We start from the raw sequence: 14,890 nt of genomic DNA, 5'->3' as shown, positions 1-14,890 counted from the left end.
TGCGGCGGCGGAGCGAGCCACGCGCACGTGGCGCCGCCCCGTACCAGGTTGGCGAACTCGGCGACGCGGCGACCCATGCCGGAGCTCGGGAGAGAGTGCAGCCGGCTGATCAGCTGCTGGCCGTGCCGCGAGCGATGCAAGCGCTCCACGTGGTTGAGGGCCCGCCCCTCGGCACGGAGAGAGATGGGCGTCTCCCCCGCCTCGGCGAGAGTGGCGCCGCTCTGCGAAGACCGCGGGAGGCACAGGAACTGGCGTACGACGGCTCGGTGATCCGCGTCCATCACCTTCCAGTGCGTCGGCTGCAGGTCCGCCAGGGGCAGCGCGTACAGGATCCGCGCCGAGGCCACAGAGTTGTATAGGCGTAGCGCGAGGGACGGCGAACAGCCTTGGCCACGAGCGAGCAGGGAGCGCGCGGCGCCCGCTACCTGCGCGGCACCTTTCCGCAAGGCAGCCACTGCAGCACGCTAGTTCAGCCGTCGGTCGATCACAAGGCCGAGGTAACGAACCCGCTTCTCCCACGGAAGCAGCACTCCATGGAGGGTGAAGCCTGGCGTGCTGTACTGCCCCTCGTACCTTGGGTGCACGATGAGCGCCTTCGTCTTGGCGGCCGAGAGGGTGAGGCCGATGCCGCTGATGTAAGCATCGACCCCATCAAGCGCACGCTGTACGCATGCACGCACCGCATAGCCGACACTAGTGGGGCCGCTCGCAAACAACGCGATATCGTCGGCGTACACTGCGACGCGAACTTCATGCGCCGGGAACTGCGGAATGTAGTCGGGGATGCGTGCCAGCGCGAGGTTGAACAGGAATGGGCTAAGCACACTGCCCTGCGGCACTCCTGTCACAACCGCACGCGGCCGACTGAGCGCTCCCGCCACGCGCACCCGCATCGTTCTGCCGCCGAGGAACGCCGCAATGTAGCTTCGCATGCGTCCGCACACTCCGAGCGCATCGAGTGCGTCCATGATGGTAGCGTGTGGCAGACGGTCGAAGGCGCTCTCGACGTCGAGAAGGATGAGGTAGCCTGCCTCGCCCCGGCGCTTCGCTGTCTCCAGCGTGGCGATCACGTCGGCAAGGCAGTCCGCTGTGGCCCGGAGTCGCCGGAAGCCGCTCTGCTCCGCCGCCAAGGTGTCGAGCGCTGCCGTAATCCACTCGAGCCGCCGTAGCGCCATGGCCTCGAGCACCTTGCCAGCAGCGGAGGTGAGCGAGACGGGCCGGTACGAAGCAGGACTGCTGGCTGCCTTGCCGGCCTTGAGCAGCGGGACAACAATCGCCTCGCTCCACTCGTCCGGGATGCTGCCGGTCCGCCAGACGTTGTTGTATGCGTCGAGCAGCAGCAAGAGCTGGTCACCATCCAGGTTCCTAAGCATCTGATACGTGACGCCATCGGAACCTGGTGCTGAGCGGCGCTTCCTCGATGTGAGCACTGTGCGAAGCTCACCGATAGTGTAGTCAGCCCCGCACAGCGCCCTGATGTCCTCGAGGATCCCGGCCGTCGGGAAGTACCGCTCGGGGGCAAGCAGCTCGCGCCTTGGATGCGGTTGCGGCTGCAGCACATACGGCGCCGGTGGACGGATGATGGGTGGCGGGCAGAAAGTCTCGGCGAGCAGCTCGGCCAGCTGACCGCTCGTGATGCCGCGAGCCACGGCGATGGAGAGGACGGGGCAGCGCGGCGCGCGGGGCCGCAGGATCGCCCCCAGGATTCGCCACGGGCTCGATCGGACGCTCGCCCGTTCCAGCGACGAGCAGAGGCTTGACCAGCTGGCGTTGCGGCGCTGCTTCGCGTGGCGACGGCATACCGCGTCGAGCCGGTTGTACACCGTCCAGTGCTCGCGTTTGCCCGAGCGCAGTGCTATCCTCTCAGCTCTGCGACGCGCGGCGCGGATGTTCAGTTGTTTTATGTCGGGAACAGGCGTCCCGGCCGGCACAACACATCGAGTTGACGCGGCACGCGCGCATCGTGCGATGTGTTGGAAAAACAGGCCGCTCTCCGAGACTGGCACTGTAGCACACAGTTCCCGGAATCGCGGCCAATTAACAACACTGTACGCACGCGTCGGCAGGTGGGCGGCACGGCGGGGCTCGAGGTGGATTGGGTAGTGGTCGGACCCTCGCATGTCGGGGCTGCGGCGCCAGACGTAATGGCAGCGCTCCGACACTAGCGAGAGATCCAACACACTTCCCTCGCTGCCGCGACGGGTGAAAGTAACACAGCCCGTGTTGGCTACGAGCAGAGCCGCCCGCTGGATGGCATCAAGCAGGTCTCGGCCGCTGCGGTCGGTGTGGCTTGATCCCCACGCTGTGTTATGGGAATTGAAGTCTCCGCACATCACGAGGTCGCCGCGCACACGCTGTGATAGCCGCACGATTATCTCCTTGTCCCAGCGGCCGCCGCAGCACGCGTAAACACTCGCGACGCACGTGTCGGTTGTTCCGATTCGCACGGTCACCGCCACGCACTCGACGCCCGTGCACGGCAAATCGTCCACACTCACCACGGCCTGAGGGAGCCCAGCGCGTACGTAAAGTGACGCGCGAGATCGCCCAGCCGGATGAGTGGAATCGGTACACGGAATGGCCGTGCATGACGCCTGCTCGCAGCCAGCAGCACTGTGGTAGCTGACGTAGCCTGGCAGATTGAGCTCTCCCGGGCGGACGTGGGTCTCTTGCAAAGCAAGCACGTCGCATCCGTCCGAAAGAGCCCCATCCGCCAGCTCTGGATGACGGCGGCGCATCGAACGAACGTTCCATTGAACGATGCGCGGCCGTTGCTCCACTGGTGTGCTAGCCATGCTGGATCAGGGCGTCATGCATTTCCAGAGCTGCCACACACATGTGACGCGCTGGCGAGTCGGCAGGTACCGATTCCAAGAGTGCACGCAATGCCGACGCGAGCGTCGTTATAACGAGGTCACGTGCATCGGGTGTTGTCGTACTGCGGGGCTGTGCAGGACTGCTCTCGGCGACTGGCTGCGGCGCTGTGTTGCCGGTTACCACGTCGCGGAAGGAGCGTCCCGGCTGGACCGTCTGCGATGGTCGTTGCTCAGGGGCGCGCGATCCGGTGGTGGCCGGCTGCTGGTTCCGAGCTGCAGGGGCACTGCTCCTCGCGAGAACCAAGGCTTGTCGGCGCGTGATGCGCGGAACAGTTCTCGCGAGTATGCTCGCCACCCGCCGTTCGAGCTGCCAGTTGGGGCAGCGTGGCTCTGTTGATTCATGCGGGCCCCGGCAGTTAATGCAGCGGGTCCGCTCTGACGTGCAGGCGCTCGTCGCATGCGACCCCGCGCACTGGAGACAGCGAGGGTCGCGGGAGCAGGTTGCTGTTGCGTGCCCGAAGAGCCCGCATCGGCCGCACTGCAACGGCCGTGGCAGCTGCGGACGTACGACGCGGCGCTGTTTGAAGAGGTGCACTTCCTCCGGGACGTCTCTGCCAGTGAAGCGGAGGGTTGCCACATCGCCGCTCCTGGTGACGGCGAGAACGGGCACCCGGCACTCGAGCCCCTGAAGGATGGAAGGCCCATCGAGCGCCGGGTCCACGTTGAAGAGCGTGCCCGTGCAGGAGTCGGCGATGAGTGCCTTCGCCTTGACAGGTACGTCGCATATCACCCGGACGGCGAGTAGTGCGGAAGGGTCCGTGCCGGGCAGCGCGTCGACGGCTACGACGTTCCGCCGAAGGTTGGGCCGCACTCGGTGGGTGCCTGGAACACCGGCAAGAAAAGCGGCAATCGCGTCGCGCGATGCCGCAAGAAAGTGGGCCCTTCTTGCCAGTGGTCTGTAAAGGACGGTTTCCCGTCCTTCCGCGGCCGGCACGGTGTCTTCTGCTGCAGCAGGGGCGCTTGATCGTACGCCACCGGTAGCGACGGTGGTGATCGTCACCGAGCGCATGTTGCGGCGCTTGCGCCTGCTGTTTTGTTTTTTCCTACCCGGCTGCTTGGTGCCGTGGCGAGGAGGCTCCGCGGGCGCCGGCTGCTTCGCGCCGGGGCGAGGAGGCTCCGCGGGTAGGGGCGGGGCTTCGTCTCGCGTGTCCGTGACGTTGCTCGGCGGCGCATGCGCTGTGGGGCAGCTCTCGGGAGCGTCGCTCGCGGCCGCGTTCGGGCTCGCCTCGGTCTCGGCGAGGGCGACTACGGGTGCCGTGGGCTCATGCGGCGCTCGAGTAGCCACGGCCAAAACAGCTTCAGCGGGGATGCCGACGCTTTCTCCTTGCGCGCCGGGCGAGGGCGAACGGCTTCTAATAGAATCCGTGGCCAGGGTCATCTGGCTGTCGTCGCTGCTGCTCTCGCTGCTCGACGAGTACGAGCAGGAAGGCGGGCAGCTGCTAGAGCGGCGCGAGCTGGCCGTCTCGTCGTCGCTCTCGCTGCTGGTGGTGTCTCCGCCATCGTCGATGTTGTCCGGGGCAGCACGGCCGCGTCGTCGTCGCTGTGTTGCCGCTGGTGCATTATCCCTGCAAGTTCCAGAACGTAGGAACCGCGGGGATGGGGCAGCAACCTCGGCAGGTTGCTCCTCGTTCGTGGTGGCGCAAAACTGCCGTCTCGCTTCTGCAAGAAGCAGCTTGAGCGCCGGCGAGTGCGCTGAGGTGGGGCCGCGTGGCCCCTGCACTGGGATGTCGGAGACTGACATCCTCAGTGCAGTAGAAGAGAGCCCTGGATGCTGGGACCTCTGTGTCTGCTCCCTTGGGAGCCCTAAAAAGGGCTACGCTCGAGAGCGCGGTCGTAGGAGCAGATCACGGGCGGCATGGAGGTTCGCTGATCCAAGGCAAGCCCCCCAAAGAAGAGATGCGCGCGGCTCTCCGCATGCTGCATAGCGGTTTCGCGCGCGTCCTGCGTAGCTGCCTTCGTACGGGCTGGGGGCGATGGGAGAGGGAGGAGGTCGGAGCGCCGCCAGTAGTGCCCTCGCTCTCTTCCGTCCCCTAGAATGCTGAATTTGGCTCGCGCGCGCGTCTTAGGCTGATTTCGCTGACGCTATCTACGAGGCTACGTAAGCTATCGCGACGAAATTTGACGGTCGTGTGGGCACCAGTCAGCGGTGCCTGCGTGCGAAATTTGAAACGCCTGAGGCGAACGGAGCATGAGCGCGCCCTGTTTTGCGACTAGTGATCAAGTGAACGATGTTGGCGTGGCTGAGTTTGAAGTTGTGCGCGCGGTGTGCTTTGCGGCAATGACCAGGGTGCACTTGCAAGCGTAGCCGAGCTAACGGTCAATAGAACGAGTAATCACAATTATGAGAACACAATAAACTTGTTCCTGGGGCGCGACACGAGCAGTGAGTGCGTGCAACATACCACAATAACATTGTTGACACGTTTGTTTTTCTCTTGGCGAGTTGAGCAAAATAAGAAGGGAGGCGGGTTGAACATCAGCCTACGTTGCAGTGTGAAATGCCCAAAAAGAGAGACAACATATGAAAAACAAAAGTAAACTCTGCGATTGTGTTACGAGGCCACTTGTCTTGAACTCAGTGCGTGGCCTAAGAAGGGCTCAGTGCAGCAACCAGCGACTCACTCGCGAAGAGAGGCCGCGCTGCCCGTGAGCCAATCGGCGCGCGTTCATCCTCCTCGCCCTTTTTTTTTGCGGCGCGGCTTCCTCGCTCAGTCGCGGCCGCTATCCGGGACTCGTAGCGAGAGGTTGTTTTTTTTTTCTCGCTCCGAAGACCTTGCTTCGACTGCCAACACGTGTCTCCGCGTCGTGTATGCTATTGCACCCGTTGGAGTGCACGTGAACGCGCCCTCGCTGCGCTTGGCCTTCTTCGCGCACGCGGGAGGAGGCCTTCGCAGCTTACTATGGAGTTTCGCTCGCCACGCGAGCGACCGCCAACCGTGCGCCACCGGCGCCACGCCAGCTTGAGCCGGGTGACGCTCGGCCCAGCCTCCCTCGACGAGCTTCGCGCCTTTGAAGAGCTACATGTACGGGCTACTCGTATGCTGGGCGAATGGCTCCGCCAACGACCCAACACCACCGCTGGTCCACGCGTGGTTCCCTCACGGCCCGAGGATGCCCCACGAGACCCCACGACACCATCAGCCCCCGAAGTGCCCCTGGTGCCTCCCGCAGACGGCTCTCCAGCAGGCGAGGAGCCCCACGTTTCGGTCCCGCTGCCTTCCTCTGACGATGAGGATATGGACTTGACCAGCTCCCGAAAACGCGCTCGCGAAACGGAGAGCGACGACGATGAGGACGCCATGCGTCGAAAGCAGCCGCTGAGCGCTCCAGCCAGCTCGGAGCAGCAAGCTGCAGCCAGCACCCACGTGGAGAAAGGCGACCAGGGCAGCGCCATTTTGCTCACCACCTGCGCAACAGCTGCCAGCCCCTCCCGTCCGGCCGCCCAAGAGGGAGCCCCTGCGGAAAGCGCGAGCGCCATCTCTCGGCACCCCGCCGAGTTAGACGCCGCCTCCTTCGAGCCCCCTCCGAGCGAGGGCGCGCCCGACTCCTCCCTCGGAGCGTCGTCTGCTCCGGAGGGCGGCGCGCGCCCGGCAGCGTCGTCTGCTAGTGAGCCAGCTGGGAACCAAAGCGCCACCGACGCTATGGAGCTTACGGACGAAGCTCCCGCTGGTGCCTCACAGCAGAACCGCGAACACCCAGCGGCGCAATTCCTCAAGGGCCCGCCACGCCAGCCTGCCTCGCGGCCGAAGCCCAAGGGGAAGAACCAGCAGCGCAAGCACAGGAAAGAACCTGCTGCTCTATCACCTTCGCCAGCTGTTCCTGCGGCCACTCCCAACATGCCTGTGGCGTCACTGCAGGGTGCGGCGCCACCTGCCCGCGAGCTGAACGCAGACGGCTTCACCCTGGTGCGGTCGAGGGGCGATCGGCGACGTGCCCAGGCACTCGAGACTGCAGCGATCCCGGTGGACCCTGCGGTCATCGGTACGGTGCTTTTCCGTCCCTCGGCGCCCGGCGGAGCCTTCAAGGGAGCCCCGCGCCTCGAACTCGCGGCGACCCTCTCATCGCGGGCTGGTGTTGCTGCGGTGCGCGTCAACCACAGGCGCAACATCGTGGCCGCGGACACCACCACCCGGGAATGCCAGGAGGAGCTGCTGGCGATTACCGAGCTCCGTGGAATCTCGGTGACTGCCAGACTGCCGGCCGTGCGCGGCCAGAGCACCGGGTACCTGCACGGGGTGGACGGGTTACCTGCGGATGCTGACCTGCTGGGAGCCATGGTATCGAGCGTTCCTGTGCTGTCGGCGACGCGCGACGGGAGCACCGTGACCATCCGGTTCGCGGGACCGGTTCCCCCAGAACGCCTGAGCCTTTTCAAGCTTGGCTTCAGGGTGAGGCCGGCCAGGCCCCGCCCGGTGCAGTGCCGCCAGTGCGGCCGCTTCGGGCACGTGCTGGAATCCTGCAGCTGGCCGTCCGACTGCATTTCCTGCGGCAGGAGCCATGCGAAGGACGCCTCCTGCCAGACGGTTCGCTGCAGGAACTGCGGCGGCCCCCACAGGGCCGACACTCCCGCCTGCCCCAAATGGCAAGAAGAACGCCAGGTGGCCACGATTATGGCTTCATCCACCGCAGCACTATCAAGGCGTGCCGTCAGGGCAGCGGTCCGGGAGGAGCAGCAGCCATCAACCTCGGCGCGGTCGTATGCGAGCGCGCTGAAGGGCCCCAGTCCCGCTCCCAAGCGTCCAGTACCAGCCCCTCGAGCCCCCCGCCGCCAGGAGACACAGAATCCTGCCCCCCCTGGCCAGACTACAGTGGATCAGCTGGTAGCAAACCTGCTGGTCACCATGCAAGCAGTCGGCGCTATGCTACCAGCTGACCACCCACTCCGGACCATCTGCCTGCAGGCAGTGGCTCTACAACAGCCGCCGAACCAACATGGCCAGAACCACTGCTGAATGTAGGCCGCGCATCCTGCAGTGGAACTGCAACTCCCTGCAGCGAAGGCGCGCCGAGCTGGCCGAGCAGCTGCCTCTGCACGACTACGATGTCCTCGCATTCCAGGAAACGTATGTGCGTGCAGAGGAGGTCTCGCTGCCCGGCTACATCGGATACAGCAGCCCCACACAGTGCCGTCTCGACGACTGCGACGCGGCGCCCTGCACGGACGCGGCGCACCCGCCTGGCCCCCCTCGCACAGCGGTGTTTGTGCGAGACTCACTCCCGCACGCCCTCATCGCCACGGAACATCTGTGCTGTGCAGCGGTTGAGTGCGTGGCCGCTACCGTCCGTGTGCGCGGCATCGATACGTCGGTCGCGAGTGTGTACGTGCGCCCCACTCCGCAGTGTGACATGTCCTTCCTGTCGCGCGTGACTGTGTGGTTTGCGGCGATTTTAACGCGCATCACGTGAGCTGGGGCTCTACCAAGGCGAACGTTCGGGGGAAGAACCTGATGGGCGCGGCCGGCGCGGCGGGCCTCGCCGTCATCAACAGCGGTCAGCCCACCTTCGTCCGTCGCGGCGGGAGCGCCACAGTGATCGACCTAACGCTAGTTTCGGAGCGCTGCTCATACGAGTGGCAGCGTGCACCGGACACCGCGGGATCCGATCACTATCCCATCTCGCTCTCCCCTGTGCGGCCGAGTCGCGGCGCCACGCGTGTTTACACGGTCGTGCGTTGGCCCAAGTTCCGCGAATTCTGTGCAGAAACACCGCGCGGCGACGATTTCTTCGCGCACATCGCAGAGTGCGCGAATCGTGCTTCGTCGCGTGTTGCGGTACCCGCCGGCAGCCCTTGCCCAGACATCAAGCTCCTCAATGTGCGCGCCGCCCGCCGCCGCGCTCAGCGGAGAGCAATCCGTAGCGGACGCATGTCGGACTGGACGCTGTACAACCGCTTGGACGCGGTGTGCCGACGACACGCCTGTCAACTTCGCCGCCGATCATGGGCCCGCCTCTGCTCATCACTCGCTGAGCCGAGCAACGAGCGCCGTGGATGGCGAGTCCTCCGTGCCCTGCTGAACCCGAAGACACCGCGGTTCCCCGTGCAGGCCATTGCCATTGCGCGAGGGATCAGCGAGCTGGAGCTCGCCGAGATTCTGGCGGACGTTTTTGCTGCCTCCGCGCCGGCTTCCAGTGCGCCCACGGTTGTGTTGCGGGCGCTGTACGCTGCGGTGTTCGTGCGGGGCGAAGCTCACTCAAACCACGCGGAGGCAATAACAAGCCTGTGCGAGAGTGACTTCACTCATCACGAGCTGCAGCGAGCCCTATCGCGCGGCCGGCGGTGCCGCAGCGCGCCTGGGGCGGACGGGATCACGCGGAAGATGTTGCGGAACCTGGACGAGCCGCAACGCCGCCTCCTGCTCGACGCGTACAACGACGTCCTGCACAGCGGCTCCCTCCCGGATTCGTGGCGCCATGCAGTTGTGGTCCCGGTGCTGAAACGTGGCAAGCCACCTCATAGCCCTGCCTCATACCGGCCCATCTCCCTCACGTCTATACCAGGGAAGACGATGGAGGCGATGGCTCTGTCTCGCCTGCAGTGGATTGCGGATGCCCGCGGTGCTCTGCCTCCCGAGCAGTGTGGCTTCCGCGCTCACCGCTCCACGGCGGACTGTATTGCTGTCGTCGTCGGCACCCTCGAGCAAGCCAGGCTGCAGAGGCAGGCCGCCTTCTTGCTGCTCCTCGACATCCAGAGTGCGTTCGACTGCCTGCCTCACGACACCATCCTCTCGTCCGTGCGGGCTCTCGGCGTGGAGGGCAGGCTGCTCGCGTACATCGAGGCCTTCCTTGCTGGCAGAACAGCTGCTGTCCGTGTCGGGGGGACGGTCGGCTCGCCCCGCCCTGTGAACTGCGGTGTGCCACAGGGAAGCGTGTTGAGCCCGTTTCTGTTCAACCTTGCACTCGCGCCCATCATCGAGTGCATTCCCAAAACGGGCCGCTTCCCTGTGCGCGCTGTGCTCTACGCGGACGACATCGCGCTCTTCGTGCGCGGGCCGCCCTCTGCGACGGCCGCGATGCGCAACCAGCTTCAGGCGGCGCTTGACATCGTCGCGAACTTTCTGCGCGCCATCGGATTGCGGCTGTCGTCGACGAAGTCCGAGGCCATCCTCATCCACCCCCGGAGTGTTCGCCGGCACACCGGCTGCATACTCGTCGACGGAGTGCCCCTGCCCTGGCGCCTGACAGTGCGGTACCTGGGGCTCACGATCGACAGCCGCCTCTCGTGGCTCGCCGCCGTGAGCCGGCTACGAGCGGAGATGCGCCGAGTGGAGAGTGCGGTGCGCGCCCTTCTCGCCCGCGGAGACGGCTGCCCCTCGTCGTTCGCGGCGGCGCTCTACTCAGCGGTAGCGCTCCCCAAAGTGTTGTACGCGCTGCCCCTGTGCCGTGTCAGTGCCCGGCTGTGGAAACTCATTGACGGTGACCATCGTCGAGTGCTGCGAATGTGCCACGGTCTCCCTCGCTCGTCGCGGATCGCGGAGACGCTCGCCGAGACTGGTGCGTGGCCTGTCTCCCTGACGGCTGACCTGCGTGCTCTCGGCCACCTCGAGCGCCTCTCCCGTGCCCCAGACGCCGGCCCCATCCTGTTCCTACTCCGTTCCCTACGCCAGTCTCGTGTGGGAACAGTGTGCGAGCTGTTTGACAGCCTCGTGGTTGACACACCGCCCGTACCGCCGTCCTGGCCACCGCCTCATCAGCGCGCACCACTTCACGTGCGTCTCGGCCTCCCGGGCGTCCGCTCCAAACATCGCACGCCTCTCTGCGCCGTACAGCAGGAGGCTGCTGCCAGGATCGAGGACGACCTGGGAGGGAGGACGCATCTGTATGCTGATGGCTCCGTCCTCGTCGACGGCTCGGCGGCTGCCGCCTGTGTTGCTCCGGACCTTGGCATCTCTAGGCAGTGCCGGCTCTCCTACCGCGCCTCCTCCACCACGGCGGAGCTCGCAGGACTGCACCTTGCTGCGGACATCCTCGAGGAGTCGCCGCACATCACCAGCGCGGCGATTCTCTGCGACTCGAGGGCCGCGCTGCAGCAGCTGCTACTAGACGAGCGCGGGCCGCCCCTTGCACAGCGCCTCGCCTGCCGTCTGCACGCACTTCAGTCGAGCTGCGACCTACGCCTGCAGTGGATACCATCGCACGTCGGCGTCGCGGGGAACGAGACGGCGGACCAGCTGGCCAGACGCGCGCACAACCCATCCACCGCGCTCACAGCTCGGGTGAGCTCAATCGACACAGCGCGCCTCCTCTTCAGACGGGAGCTGGTGCTTCGCCATCCCGACGACCGAGTTGCAGAGGGGCGACCGCCGTGCCATCTCCCGCAGACTGGATTCACTAGGCGCGAGCGCGCCTTCCTTCTCGCCCTCAGGACCGGTTCTGTGTGGCCCGCCGAGCGGCGGCATCGGCTGCGCGGAGCCCCCTCTCCCCTATGCGGCGACTGCGGCGCGATCGAGACACTGCAGCATTTGATATGTGAGTGCCCCAACTTTTCGATTGCGCGCGCTTCTCTCCCCCGTGTTTACCGTGGGCACGGACTGACGTGTGACACTGTGAACGCTGTCCTGCACCCCTCGGGCTGCCCCTCGCGACACAGGACGCTACTACGCGCTCTCCTGACTACGCGCTCTCCGACCGCCTCTAACACTTCCGTACCTCCTTGGCGCGTTGCTGCTGCTTCGGTGCTCTTTCCTCTTCCTCTTTCTTTCCCTACTCCCCTTGCGCAGCGCGGTTGAGGTGTCCTCTGCTGAGAGACAGTTACTGCGCTGCGCTTAAACCCCATTCTTCCTTCCCCAACCAAGAATCACCTTCCTCAGTCGCGGCGGGGTCGCTATCCGGGACTCGTAGCGAGAGGTTGTTTTTTTTTTTCTCGCTCCGAAGACCTTGCTTCGACTGCCAACACGTGTCTCCGCGTCGTGTATGCTTTTGCACCCGTTGGAGTGCACGTGAACGCGCCCTCGCTGCGCTTGGCCTTCTTCGCGCACGCGGGAGGAGGCCTTCGCAGCTTACTATGGAGTTTCGCTCGCCAAGCGAGCGACCGCCAACCGTGCGCCACCGGCGCCACGCCAGCTTGAGCCGGGTGACGCTCGGCCCAGCCTCCCTCGACGAGCTGCGCGCCTTTGAAGAGCTACATGTACGGGCTACTCGTATGCTGGGCGAATGGCTCCGCCAACGACCCAACACCACCGCTGGTCCACGCGTGGTTCCCTCACGGCCCGAGGATGCCCCACGACACCATCAGCCCCCGAAGTGCCCTTGGTGCCTCCCGCGGACGGCTCTCCAGCAGGCGAGGAGCCCCACGTTTCGGTCCCGCTGCCTTCCTCTGACGATATGGACTTGACCAGCTCCCGAAAACGCGCTCGCGAAACGGAGAGCGACGACGATGAGGACGCCATGCGTCGAAAGCAGCCGCTGAGCGCTCCAGCCAGCTCGGAGCAGCAAGCTGCAGCCAGCACCCACGTGGAGAAAGGCGACCAGGGCAGCGCCATTTTGCTCACCACCTGCGCAACAGCTGCCAGCCCCTCCCGTCCGGCCGCCCAAGAGGGAGCCCCTGCGGAAAGCGCGAGCGCCATCTCTCGGCACCCCGCCGAGTTAGACGCCGCCTCCTTCGAGCCCCCTCCGAGCGAGGGCGCGCCCGACTCCTCCCTCGGAGCGTCGTCTGCTCCGGAGGGCGGCGCGCGCCCGGCAGCGTCGTCTGCTAGTGAGCCAGCTGGGAACCAAAGCGCCACCGACGCTATGGAGCTTACGGACGAAGCTCCCGCTGGTGCCTCACAGCAGAACCGCGAACACCCAGCGGCGCAATTCCTCAAGGGCCCGCCACGCCAGCCTGCCTCGCGGCCGAAGCCCAAGGGGAAGAACCAGCAGCGCAAGCACAGGAAAGAACCTGCTGCTCTATCACCTTCGCCAGCTGTTCCTGCGGCCACTCCCAACATGCCTGTGGCGTCACTGCAGGGTGCGGCGCCACCTGCCCGCGAGCTGAACGCAGACGGCTTCACCCTGGTGCGGTCGAGGGGCGATCGGCGACGTGCCCAGGCACTCGAGACTGCAGCGATCCCGGTGGACCCTGCGGTCATCGGTACGGTGCTTTTCCGTCCCTCGGCGCCCGGCGGAGCCTTCAAGGGAGCCCCGCGCCTCGAACTCGCGGCGACCCTCTCATCGCGGGCTGGTGTTGCTGCGGTGCGCGTCAACCACAGGCGCAACATCGTGGCCGCGGACACCACCACCCGGGAATGCCAGGAGGAGCTGCTGGCGATTACCGAGCTCCGTGGAATCTCGGTGACTGCCAGACTGCCGGCCGTGCGCGGCCAGAGCACCGGGTACCTGCACGGGTGGACGGGTTACCTGCGGATGCTGACCTGCTGGGAGCCATGGTATCGAGCGTTCCTGTGCTGTCGGCGACGCGCGACGGGAGCACCGTGACCATCCGGTTCGCGGGACCGGTTCCCCCAGAACGCCTGAGCCTTTTCAAGCTTGGCTTCAGGGTGAGGCCGGCCAGGCCCCGCCCGGTGCAGTGCCGCCAGTGCGGCCGCTTCGGGCACGTGCTGGAATCCTGCAGCTGGCCGTCCGACTGCATTTCCTGCGGCAGGAGCCATACGAAGGACGCCTCCTGCCAGACGGTTCGCTGCAGGAACTGCGGCGGCCCCCACAGGGCCGACACTCCCGCCTGCCCCAAATGGCAAGAAGAACGCCAGGTGGCCACGATTATGGCTTCATCCACCGCAGCACTATCAAGGCGTGCCGTCAGGGCAGCGGTCCGGAGGAGCAGCAGCCATCAACCTCGGCGCGGTCGTATGCGAGCGCGCTGAAGGGCCCCAGTCCCGCTCCCAAGCGTCCAGTACCAGCCCCTCGAGCCCCCCGCCGCCAGGAGACACAGAATCCTGCCCCCCCTGGCCAGACTACAGTGGATCAGCTGGTAGCAAACCTGCTGGTCACCATGCAAGCAGTCGGCGCTATGCTACCAGCTGACCACCCACTCCGGACCATCTGCCTGTAGGCAGTGGCTCTACAACAGCCGCCGAACCAACATGGCCAGAACCACTGCTGAATGTAGGCCGCGCATCCTGCAGTGGAACTGCAACTCCCTGCAGCGAAGGCGCGCCGAGCTGGCCGAGCAGCTGCCTCTGCACGAGTACGATGTCCTCGCATTCCAGGAAACGTATGTGCGTGCAGAGGAGGTCTCGCTGCCCGGCTACATCGGATACAGCAGCCCCACACAGTGCCGTCTCGACGACTGCGACGCGGCGCCCTGCACGGACGCGGCGCACCCGCCTGGCCCCCCTCGCACAGCGGTGTTTGTGCGAGACTCACTCCCGCACGCCCTCATCGCCACGGAACATCTGTGCTGTGCAGCGGTTGAGTGCGTGGCCGCTACCGTCCGTGTGCGCGGCATCGATACGTCGGTCGCGAGTGTGTACGTGCGCCCCACTCCGCAGTGTGACATGTCCTTCCTGTCGCGCCTCGCCGCTTCGCTGGCGCGTGACTGTGTGGTTTGCGGCGATTTTAACGCGCATCACGTGAGCTGGGGCTCTACCAAGGCGAACGTTCGGGGGAAGAACCTGATGGGCGCGGCCGGCGCGGCGGGCCTCGCCGTCATCAACAGCGGTCAGCCCACCTTCGTCCGTCGCGGCGGGAGCGCCACAGTGATCGACCTAACGCTAGTTTCGGAGCGCTGCTCATACGAGTGGCAGCGAGCACCGGACACCGCGGGATCCGATCACTATCCCATCTCGCTCTCCCCTGTGCGGCCGAGTCGCGGCGCCACGCGTGTTTACACGGTCGTGCGTTGGCCCAAGTTCCGCGAATTCTGTGCAGAAACACCGCGCGGCGACGATTTCTTCGCGCACATCGCAGAGTGCGCGAATCGTGCTTCGTCGCGTGTTGCGGTACCCGCCGGCAGCCCTTGCCCAGACATCAAGCTCCTCAATGTGCGCGCCGCCCACCGCCGCGCTCAGCGGAGAGCAATCCGTAGCGGACGCATGTTGGACTGGACGCTGTACAACCGCTTGGACGCGGTGTGCCGACGA

Source organism: Dermacentor andersoni, chromosome 7, assembly GCF_023375885.2.
Source record: "Dermacentor andersoni chromosome 7, qqDerAnde1_hic_scaffold, whole genome shotgun sequence".
In the NCBI taxonomy this organism is placed as follows: Eukaryota; Metazoa; Arthropoda; class Arachnida; order Ixodida; family Ixodidae; genus Dermacentor; species Dermacentor andersoni.
The sequence above is the reverse complement of the archived record's forward strand: the minus strand, read 5'-3'. Positions refer to the sequence as shown.